This window comes from Mustela lutreola, chromosome 3, assembly GCF_030435805.1.
Source record: "Mustela lutreola isolate mMusLut2 chromosome 3, mMusLut2.pri, whole genome shotgun sequence".
NCBI classification, from domain to species: Eukaryota; Metazoa; Chordata; class Mammalia; order Carnivora; family Mustelidae; genus Mustela; species Mustela lutreola.
This window is the reverse complement of record NC_081292.1, coordinates 89,947,355-89,957,962: the sequence shown is the minus strand read 5'-3', so window position 1 is coordinate 89,957,962 and position 10,608 is coordinate 89,947,355. Positions and strand designations below refer to the sequence as shown.

The following is a 10,608-nucleotide window of genomic DNA, read 5'->3' as shown; positions in this document are numbered from 1 at the left end:
TCTGTGGTTTGAGCTGTCCGAGTCTCACGGAGAAAAAAAAAGAGAAATTAATCATCATTTGACCATGACATTCCCACTAAAAAGGAGGACTGTGGGAGAAAGAGCAAGGGAAGAGGAAAGAAAAATCTCAAAATAAAAGTGGGGTGGATGGCAGGAGGAGGAGAGGGTCTCGGAAATTGGGGGCGGTGTGGCGATCGAACCAACGCTAGCCACAAACACAGGATTCCGCCCATTAGTCTAGAGTGGACTGGACATAAACATGCTCGCACATCTACTTGTCGGCTGCGTTTTGTCGGCCGGCCCGGTAGCGAAGTGATTCTTTAAGAGCTCTGAGAACCCAAACTTGTGGCTGCCCCGCAGCTGAGCTGAAGTGGAGCTGGGAGCTGCCCAGACGACCCGATGCTGCCAGCTGACCACCTTCCTCCCTAGAGATCGCTGGAGCCAAACTCAGCGGGGGAGAAGCCACACTCGCGGGTGGGTCCCGGGGCTAAGGGCGGAAGCCGTGTTCCCACAGAGGACTCCGCGCCCAGGTGGCTGCAGCGGCGGCGCCCGGGACCATAGGCCTGACACCCGGACGCGCCCCCCTCTCTGGACAACCGGCCGCAAAAGTAAAAGGCCAGCATCCCGCCACGGCTATGCTTCCCGCGGGACAATCTCGGGAGAAGGTCCTGGAAGAGGTTCGCAGGCCGATTTTCCGAGGGAAAGGGCGAGGTGGGGAGGGAGCGCCCCTGACCCTCCCCGCCCTCCCTTCTCCCGCTCACCCGGCATCAACAGCGGCGGGGCTGCCCTGCAGAAACGTAGGCGAGGTTGTAGTGTCGCCCTCCGCCGCTCGGGGGCAGGACGACCTGCTGGCTCGACCGCAGCGGCCCGCGCGCCTCTCTTGGCGGAGGCAGGCGGAGGCGAGCCTGCGGCGTCCTCTTTCATTGGCCCGGCGGGGGCGCTGCCATGTTGGAGCAAGCGGTGCCTTCTGTGCGGTGGAAACGCCATGGCTTCACCGGTACCGTCCGGGAGCGCAGCCTCCTACCTTTCCTCCTCGCTCGAGTGTTGGTACTGAGAGGCGGCGGCCGGCGGGATGGAGAGAAGTAAGATGAACCTGCCCAAGGGGCCGGACACGCTCTGCTTCGACAAGGACGAGTTCATGAAGGTGCACGCCTGGGCTCTGCTCCCTGGAGCCGGGCCGTGGGTGGCCTGCCCTCCTTGGCCCTCCGGGGCCTCTCCTCGGGCTTCTCCTGCGGGCTTCCTGGGCTGTCCCCGCCCCGGACGGGTCCTCGGCGGGGACCTCACTGCACTTCGCAGTGAGTCTCTTGGCCTCGAGTGGGCTAGGTGCAGCCTGGAGAAAGCACTCCTGTGAAATCGTGCACATTGAATGAAAAGGCCTGAAAGTTCAGGGCAAAACGCATCTCTGAACACACGTACTTACCAGGAATTGGGTCAAAAAGGCACTTAACCTAACGTTTATGCCTGACTTTCGTCTTAAGCTCCCGGAATGAGAAATCTGAAAGACTGTACTGTCCTTACTGGTTCTGGTCCAGTACTACAAAGCATACCAAGCTCCTTTTCTAAAGTTGCCCTACTTCTCTTGGTGAGGTCAGCCTGAAGTTGGCAGCAGATAACTGTAGGACATAAACTTACAGAATAGAAATTTAAACTGAAAAGACTTTACTGACAGGAAAGGTTCATCAGACATAGCCTTGAAAATGTCCCAAGGTTTGAATTAGAGCCAGGAGGAGCTTTATCTGTTTTCTGTATCCCTCTGGGTCTGTACTTAAACTATCAAAACGTATATGTTTAATTTCTAAGGATTGGGATTTAGTAGCTGGTTTCAGTGTTAAAAAGTTTTGGCTCTGTAGGTACCTAAAATTATGAAAAGAGTTTGAATTTCTTACTTTTTTATGGCTTCAAGTCACAATATGTTTTTTTCTTTTTTGGGTTAACCAGCTAGTTCCTTTTTGATACTTGCATTCAGATCACATCTCCCAAACTCTGGCTTTAAAAGTGCTTATGTCTGGATCCTCTGCGGTGTGGCCATATCATTTTTAATATGTAGGGATGTCTAGACGAAGGTATATTGTACTCTTTTTCTTGTATGGTGATGTTAAGCCACTGTAATAAAAGGTGTAAATTGAATGGAGTGTCTGAAGGAGAGCACAGAGTGAATTCTCTGATCCAGAAACCTCTTGTTAATGAAGGACACGTGATGAGGAGAGAGGTCATTGGAAGAAGAAAAGGCACACACACGGACTTAAAGAATGTCAAAGCACGGAAGTCTCTTTAGCTTGTCTGTCTTTGGACTTCGTCAGGCTTTCTTTGGGCCTAACACTAGCATTTTCTCGCACTTCCTTGCCCCGCCATCTTTCTCACTCTGAGCTGACAGAATGCCTTTGGTCAAAGCAGCTTTGAAAATAGAAATCTCAAAATAGCAGTTCTAAAGTAGGACTTAGAGGTAGGAAGAGAGCAAACTGGGAAAGTGGCTAGAATGCCAGCAATTCCATATTTTTTCAAGGCTCTGACATTTCTGAATATAATGTATAATTTGTAGTGTTAATGAACGTGACCCCTTCATACATAGAAGGAAAATACATGGAACAGCTGTTCTGTGTAAAGTGGTATTGATCTTCTATGTGGGAGCTGGAGATAAAAGTTATATGCAATTTGTGTTTCCGTCAGAGAGATGTTAAGTTACAGTTCCGAGGCAGAAATGAGTGGAGAGCTTGCTGTCGGGGTTGTATTTCTACATAGGTGTCTTGTTTGGCACATTTTGGAATGAGACTGGGATGGTAGAAAGGGAGATGAGGTGGGGCTGCGGGTTGCACCTTGGACACTGCATACATTGAGGGGTCCACGTTGATGCAGTCTTCATGGTAGAGCTGCAGTCAGGTTTACAGCAGGAAGTTGCATGGTCATATCTGTTGAGTTCGAGCTGACTGGTGGCAAGAGACTACTTAAAAAGTCATGTTTATGAGATCTAATGAGAAATAGAAGGGGAAAGGTATGCAAAAGAGGTAGGTGATCAAAGTGCAGGAATGGCAGATGGGGAAGGGTCACCTGGGTCAGAGGCACTGGCAACATCATACTTTGTCGGCTTAGAAATACGAAAATCCTTTGGGTTGACAGCCAAATAATAGATGAGCAGGACATAAGGTATTGGTAGTAGGGGGAGAAAGTGGCATAACAGATAAATTAGACCATTTACATGGGTGTGCTATTGACATCACATGTAGCCTTCCTCTTCCATCTCAACATATGACTTCATCTCCAGTCGTACAGAAAAATTAGCAGCCATCCCACGGGACCTCCTCCATCCTGCTGATCATGAGCCCATTCTTGTATTTGTCCCCTTCTCCTCCTCGCCTGGTACGGGGAGGGGCTCTCCTTCCTCCTCGGGTTCAGTCTCCACTCTGGCACGGAGTCCATGCCCTCCCGCCCTTCCAGGAGCCTGCGAGGATCCTCTCCCCTGCACTCCTTCCCATCATGCGCTCCTGTTTGATTCTCTCCCACTTGACTGCCCCACCTCTAGGTATTGCCCTGTCACTGTTGTGCATCACAGCCAGTGCTCAGGGGTTGACTTGACTTTCCCACCTTCCACCATTCAGGCCCTGTCATTCCACTAAAGAGTTCTTATCAAAACTGTTTCTAAGTCAGCACACCCGACCTTTCTCTGTCTCCTTACTCGACATCGCAGTAGACCAAATGCTCTGCATTGCTTCCTGTCTTTCTTCTACCTGTCTGATGTGTCTCCTGTGCAAAGTCATGCTCCTGGTAGCCACTGAATGCTAATTATGGGCTCAGCCCCGTGTTCCTTTCTTTCCCTAGATGACCTTTTGTGCAGCTTCATGACCACCTATCAGCAGGTAAGGCAGATTCCTGTCTCTGGCCCACACGCCTCCTGAGCACCAGTTCTGTGTATCGGACTTGCTGACCTTTTTTCTCGGATGTGTCTGTGGCCCCTCAGACTCATCAGGTTCAAGAAGGAATTCATGAGCACCTCCTCCACTGAAAACCACCTTTCTTATTCTATTGCCTCTCTCAGTAAACACTTCATCCGTTTAGCCTGGAGTCGGGAAACCAGAAGTCAACTCCTACTCTGTCACCTTTCCAAAATCTAGTCTGTCACACCAAGTCCTGTGGATTTCGCTTCCTAAACCTCTTGAGTCCATATACTTCTTTCCATCTCTTCTTGTACCTTTGCAGTGCGCCCTTGCCATCACACCGTAGAAGCTTCTCACCCAGTCTCCATGCGCCTTCCTTGTCTTCCTGGCCCCTGGTCTACACTGCAGGCAAGCCACTCTTGTCAGAATGCGGATGTGATCTTGTATGTACCAGGTGACTGGTCAGTCCACCAGCTCTTGAAAAACCATTTTCCCACGCACTCGAACGTATTTCAAAGAGAATCAGTCCCCCATGGGGTAGTTTTCCTTGGTAGACAGTTTGTTTCTGTGCTGAGCCAGTCTGCCTCCTTCGAACTTCTCTGTGTCAGTTCCTCTCTGGAACCTGTGGCTTCGTTGGCACCCCGGGTAGGCACATGAAGACCTTTTCCATGAGAAGTGAAGGCAGGAGCCCTCTGGACGGTGAATGTATGTACCCTCATGTTCCATAGGTAAAAGAACCGTGTGTGGGGGTTGGGGGGTAAGTCCTTGAGGCTCCTCTGTGTTCTAATTGGGTGAACTGGGAATTTTGAGACAGGCAGCAGGTCCTGTGTGTCCTTGTTTGCAGGGAGCATGCATTCTGATGGACAAAACGGAAAAGGGGAAGAATGAGCAGCTGCTCAGATCTGTTTGTACTGTGCTGGCTGATTAGCTGTGACCTGCAGATGTGGGTCCCATCCTCGGCTCTGCTCTCTGCCTGCTTATGTCTGACTTGGGGCAAATCACTCGCCTCCGGCCTTCTGTTTGCTTGTTAGTATAATGAGGTGGTGCTTATCTATGTGATCTTTGCCGGCTCCTCTGAAAAGACTCCAGTCCATCCTGGCTTGCAGATAAGGAAACTGAGGCCTGAGGTGTGATGACTTCCTTTAAAGCCACACAGCTAGTTGGGGCCAATCACAGGCCAGATCTCCTGACCCCCCACGCATCAGTCCTTGGAAATCCTACTGTAATATGTTCCTATCCAGAGGCCACAGGTGGGAACTGAGGGAAGTGGGACAATCAAAACATTAAGAATAGCGCAGAAGATGGCACAATGTCCGCATGCCTTGGCACCTGCATTTCACCAATAGGGCCACCTCTTACCTTAGAAGAAGTTCCCACAGGGCTGGTGATCTGGATGCCTGGCCTGGAGCTTAGCTACGGTAAATGGGACCAGAGGGAAGTGATGGCTGTTTGAGGTGGACTTTGTTGACGGCGGCTGGAGAGAGCAGCTGACTAGCAGCTGACAGAGGAGGAAGAGGGAAGAGTAACAGACAGCAGATAGCCGCAGGCCCGCATGTCAGCTACTGTTGCCCAGGGCCGCCCATCCCCAGGAGCTGTCTTCGTATCACAGGAGCTGAGTGCTTACCTTGTGGGTTCTTAGTTTGATGTCACGTCTTGATGACAAGATTCCATTCTCTTCTGCATCAGTTTGAGACAGACATCGTAATGAAATTCTAATTAGCCAAATATGGAATGTAAGTGTGGAACTCATTTTATAGAGAAATTTTCTTATGTGAACTACTTTCCCTGATGATAGAGGGGTTGTGACGATGTAACATCAGATATAGTTTATCTGATTGGCACTTGTAAGAAGGGTTCCCGGCAAAAAAGAACTGTTTTTTTGTTGTTGTTGTCCTCCCGTTTGATCTTTCCTTTCCATTCCTTTTTTTTTTTTTTTTTTGTTTTGTGAGCGGTCATCTGATTTATAAAAAGATGCAACAAAAAGTAAAATGGTACAAGATAATCAGTTTCAAAACATAAAAAAATGAGTGTCTTTAGCCATAGCTCAGAACAGAGGAACTGGGTAAGGAGAATTGCTTGTATGAACTGGCAACAGGAAAAGTTGGTAACGGAGAGCTGAGGAACTCTATTAAGATATAGGAGTGAGGGGCTCCATCCTCATCTGGCATTTGCTCAGTGTCGTCTATATGGTTAGAGATGTCCATGATGGGAACTCCAGCAATCTTCTGGGTCTGGGTCAGCTGATGCCACAGTGTAACACTCTGAATTTCTTCCATACTGAGCAGACATCTGCATAGTTTGTCTTGTGTGTACGTGGTAATCATTTGAATATTGGCTCTTTCTCAATCCTTAGAGCCTCTTGATACTTTCACCCCGGTTTCTCAGTTTCAGCCATTACACAGTCAGTTGTACAACTGGTACACTTGGCACACAGCCCGTCCATCATTGACCGGTCAAGTTTGGCTTAAATAGAAAAGTTGATAAAGTCGGTACCAACCAGGATGTGGTAAGTCGGCCCAGCTGTGTGTTTATATTGGAAAAAGCAGGAGGGATGTTGGGGGACTTCTCTTTCCTTGAGTGCATGGGATCCTTCTTTTCTTTCTTTTTAGGTTTTAATCTGTCCTTCTCTCAGAGAAGGATCTCAGAGCTAAGCATTCGCTTCCCGGTCACATACTTTCTTGCTTTCTCTTGCTTCCCCATGTTCACACCATGCCCATTTCTCCTTGCTTTTGATTTTCTAATTCACTCTTTGTAGTACCATAAAACTTATTTAAATAAAATGTTGGCCTACTAAGTTATTGATTATTAGTAAGTTCTTTGTTCAAAATTTGAGAGCAAGAAGTATTATGTAAATATATCTTTTTGTTATTTAACTAGTCTTACAACATTTAGCATCAAATTTCTTGAAACATTTAAACAAATTAATCACAAACTGGGGCTTGGGCTCGCTCTTTCTTTCTTTTTTTTTTAAGTAATCTCTATACCCAACATGGGACTTGAACTCACAACCCTGAGATCAAGACCTGCACGCTCCAGTGACTGAATGAGCCAGGTGCCCTTTGGGCTTTTTGTTTTTAAGTTCCTCAGGTGAGGGGCTGCCTTAGTGGCTCAGAGGGTTAAGCTTCTGTCTTCAGCTCAGGTCATGGTCTCAGGGTCCTGGGATCGAGCCCTGCATGGGACACTCTGCTCAGCATGGAGCATGATTCCCTCCCTCTCTGCCTACTTGTGATCTCTCTGTGTGTCATATAAATAAATAATATCTTAAAAAAAAAGTTCCTTAAGTGATTCTAATGTGTGACCAGTGTCGAGAACTCTAGCACTGGATAATTCCTTTAAATAGCTCAAGAAATTAATTTTGAAAAGCGAACTAAAAGCCTACATAGATTATGATTGGTGTTAAATTGAGGGGAAAAAAGAGATAAAGAGAAGACATCAGCTGGAACAGAGTGTAATTAGGTACTCAAATATTTGTTAGATGGATAAATACATTTACGGAATGTAGGGTTTTTTTTTGTCTCTTCATAAATATGTCAAATGGGTATATAAATTCAACAAAGGAGTTTGATATAAAATTGATTAAAATGTTAGAACAGAAGTTTTTTAGAATTTCAGTGTTACTATTTCATGATGCTTTTAAGATGATCTCTCTGTAGATGGTGGGAAGATCTTGTTAGCATATGTTTTTAATTTCTCAAGCTTGAATAATTTAGTCACCGAACAAAGATTTAGAATGAGTTTTGGAAGACACAAGTCCTAGATTATATCCCCACCTAGCTGGGTCAGAGATTTGAGAGCAGGGGCTGGAGGGATGAGCTCCAAGGACATTTTTGTATACATGCTGATACCTTGGGCGGGAACACTCTTCCCACACTTCCTGTGGCTAGCTCCTTTGTGTCATTTGGATTCAACTCATTGTTCTATATTTCCTGGTTCATCCAAGTTAAAATACATCCCATTTGTCACTCAGACCTTTACTATGTCCTGTTTTCTTTTTAGCTGTGATCACTATTCATTAATCACTATTTGATCACTGTTCATTAATATAATGTTTGTTTACATATTTATTTTCTCATTTCTGCATTAGAATATCTGCTCCTTAAAAGCAGAGACCTTGTCTTTTCTTTTCATGACTGTGTCCCCAGGTCTTAGAGCAGAGCTGGAGTTGCATGATAAATATTTGAGGAATATTTATGGGATATACAGGGACATTTATTCATCTCTGTTGTCCATTGTTTTTCAAGAATGGTTGGAAACACACACATACGTGAGCTCGCACAAACTTTCTATGTCTTTCAACCCCTATGTAGTGTGCAGATTAGTGCTTAACTATTTTGGTTTTTTGTCTCGATGAAATGGGACATGTTTCAGGGCAGAGCTCATAAATTTCATATGCCCTCTTAGTACTTCTCATCATTACAGAGTGATGGTTCTGGGGGATTCTGCTTCTCGTGGAGATAGTATATAGTGATTTTATAAGTCCATGTATCTGGGAAGGAGTGTTTTACTTCTTGGCAGCTTAGAGAACTTCAATCTTTCCAAATTCCATGTAATTTTCATAGCATTAAAGCTACTAATTTCAGATTATTGGTAAGTTTTAAATGATTAATTCCCAGGTTACTTTGAATTAGTCTTTGTTTGCCATCCCTGATTGCAGCTAGTTAGTAAAGTAGCTAAACTTTTAAACTCTACTTGGTTTTAATTTTGAGTGATGTCACTGCTTCTCTCATGGTTAATGGTTCTTAATTACCTGCAGCTTGTCTGGTTAGCTCATTTATTTTCCTGTGTTCCAACATCTCTTGTGATCTCCCAACTTCTGGCCTTTTGGGGGATTTGTACTTGAACTGGGTTCAGATAGGAAATACCCCTGAGTACAAAGAGAAGATATCTTTTCTTCAAGACTTTGGGTTAAATTAAGGGGTGCTCTGAGATTTTAAGGCAAATTGTCACGAGTCAGCCTTTATCTACAGTTACTTATCTCTGTAATCAGATTTTTCTCAAGACACAAAATACACGTACACACAAAATAAAACACAGATACAGTTTAGATGCCGACTCAAATTGTCAGCCAGGGCTGTTGAGTCCACATTTTTTAATCATCCCAGGTGATTGATTATATTAAGTGAATATTAGCAGTTACAAAATAAGTCTACAGTAATACAATGTACTTTTATCATTTTTTTTTACATTAATGGTTTTTGGTTAATTATTCCTGTTTCTTAAAAAATAATTTAAAAATGAAACAAGATGGGATTGGGAGGGAGACAAACCATAAGTGACTCTTAATCTCACAAAACAAACTGAGGGTAGCCGGGGGGAGGGGGTTTGGGAGAAGGGGGTGGGATTATGGAAATTGGGGAGGGTATGTGATTTGGTGAGTGCTGTGAAGTGTGTAAACCTGGTGATTCACAGACCTGTACCCCTGGGGATAAAAATATATGTTTATAAAAAATAAAAAATTAAAAAAAAATAATAATTTAAAAAAATATAGCTCTTCTGTAGTCCAAATGTTTGTGTCCCCTCTCAAAAGTCATATATTGGAGGGACGCCTGGGTGGCTCAGTGGGCTAAGCCTCTGCCTTTGGCTCAGGTCATGATCCCAGGGTCCTGGGATCGAGCCCTGCATCGAGCTTTTTGCTCAGCAGGGAGCCCGCTTCCCTCCCTCTCTCTGCCTGCCTCTCTCCCTACTTGTGATCTCTATCTGTCAAATAAATAAATAAAATCTTAAAAAAAAAAGTCATATGTTGGAACCCTAATCCAAGTGCCAAGTGTAATGACATTTACAGATAAGGCCTTTAAGAGATTATTAGGTCATGGTGGTGGGGCCCTAACAATGGGATTAGTGCCCTTATGAGAAGAGACGGGAGAGAGCCAATGATATGATATATTACATATAATATATGAAATATTATTATAATGCTATATTATTATATCAATAAATGAAATGCAATAAATAAATAAATAAAATTGCAATGCAATAAATAAATAAATTACAATGGAAGATTATTCAGCTTAACAAAGGAAGGAGTGTGGGTGATGTCCCTGGTGGGCCATGCTGGCTCTTGGCTGGGACCTAAGCCAGGCCCGGACTGAAAACCTGCATCGTCCCACCAACTTGGGGTTTCCTGCTATCTGCCCCCCAAAGGACAATGTCCAGTGTCAGAGCATGGGGACAGAAATAGCCTCAGTTAGTTCCTACACGAAGAGTAGCTTTGGAAACTTCTGAAAACCCAACTCATCATCCATCTGGCTATGAAGGGACATCTACAACATTAATCCCATGACCCATGTTTTACTTTGTAGAATTCAAAACATTCAACAAGCTTGTGAGTGGTCTATTTATTTGCAAGCTTAGGTTGCTGCTTCTTGCCTTTAAAAGCCAAGCACTGTAGTTGCTCCCGTAGATCGGTACAGTCTTTTACAGTTTTCAAAGCACTTATGAGTTCTTCCCCTATTCTTTACTTCTGAAAAGCAAAATGTGTATCAGCCAATGATGTAATTAGTTTGAACAGAAAAGAACTTTATTGAACATTATCAAGGGCCTTGAAGAATGCCCGGAGGGCCAATGCCAGGTTCTGGGGCTGTACCACCGCAGGACTGCCCAGGGGAGATAGTGCAGTGATACCCCAACAGTTGACCCTGGATGGAACCGTGGGCATGGCTGCTCAGAGAACTCCAGTCTTTTGCATCCATCCTTAGAAACAGATCCTACCTACTTGGTGCTTGCTTCTTCTTCTCCCATC

General features: G+C 45.1%; 1 pseudogene; it reads right to left on the bottom strand.

Annotated features, from left to right (window-relative positions):
* Window positions 1–447: 447 nt before the first annotated feature.
* On the bottom strand, window positions 448–6,569 carry LOC131827879 (rRNA-processing protein FCF1 homolog; annotated as a pseudogene).
* Between the last annotated feature and the right edge of the window lie 4,039 nt (window positions 6,570–10,608).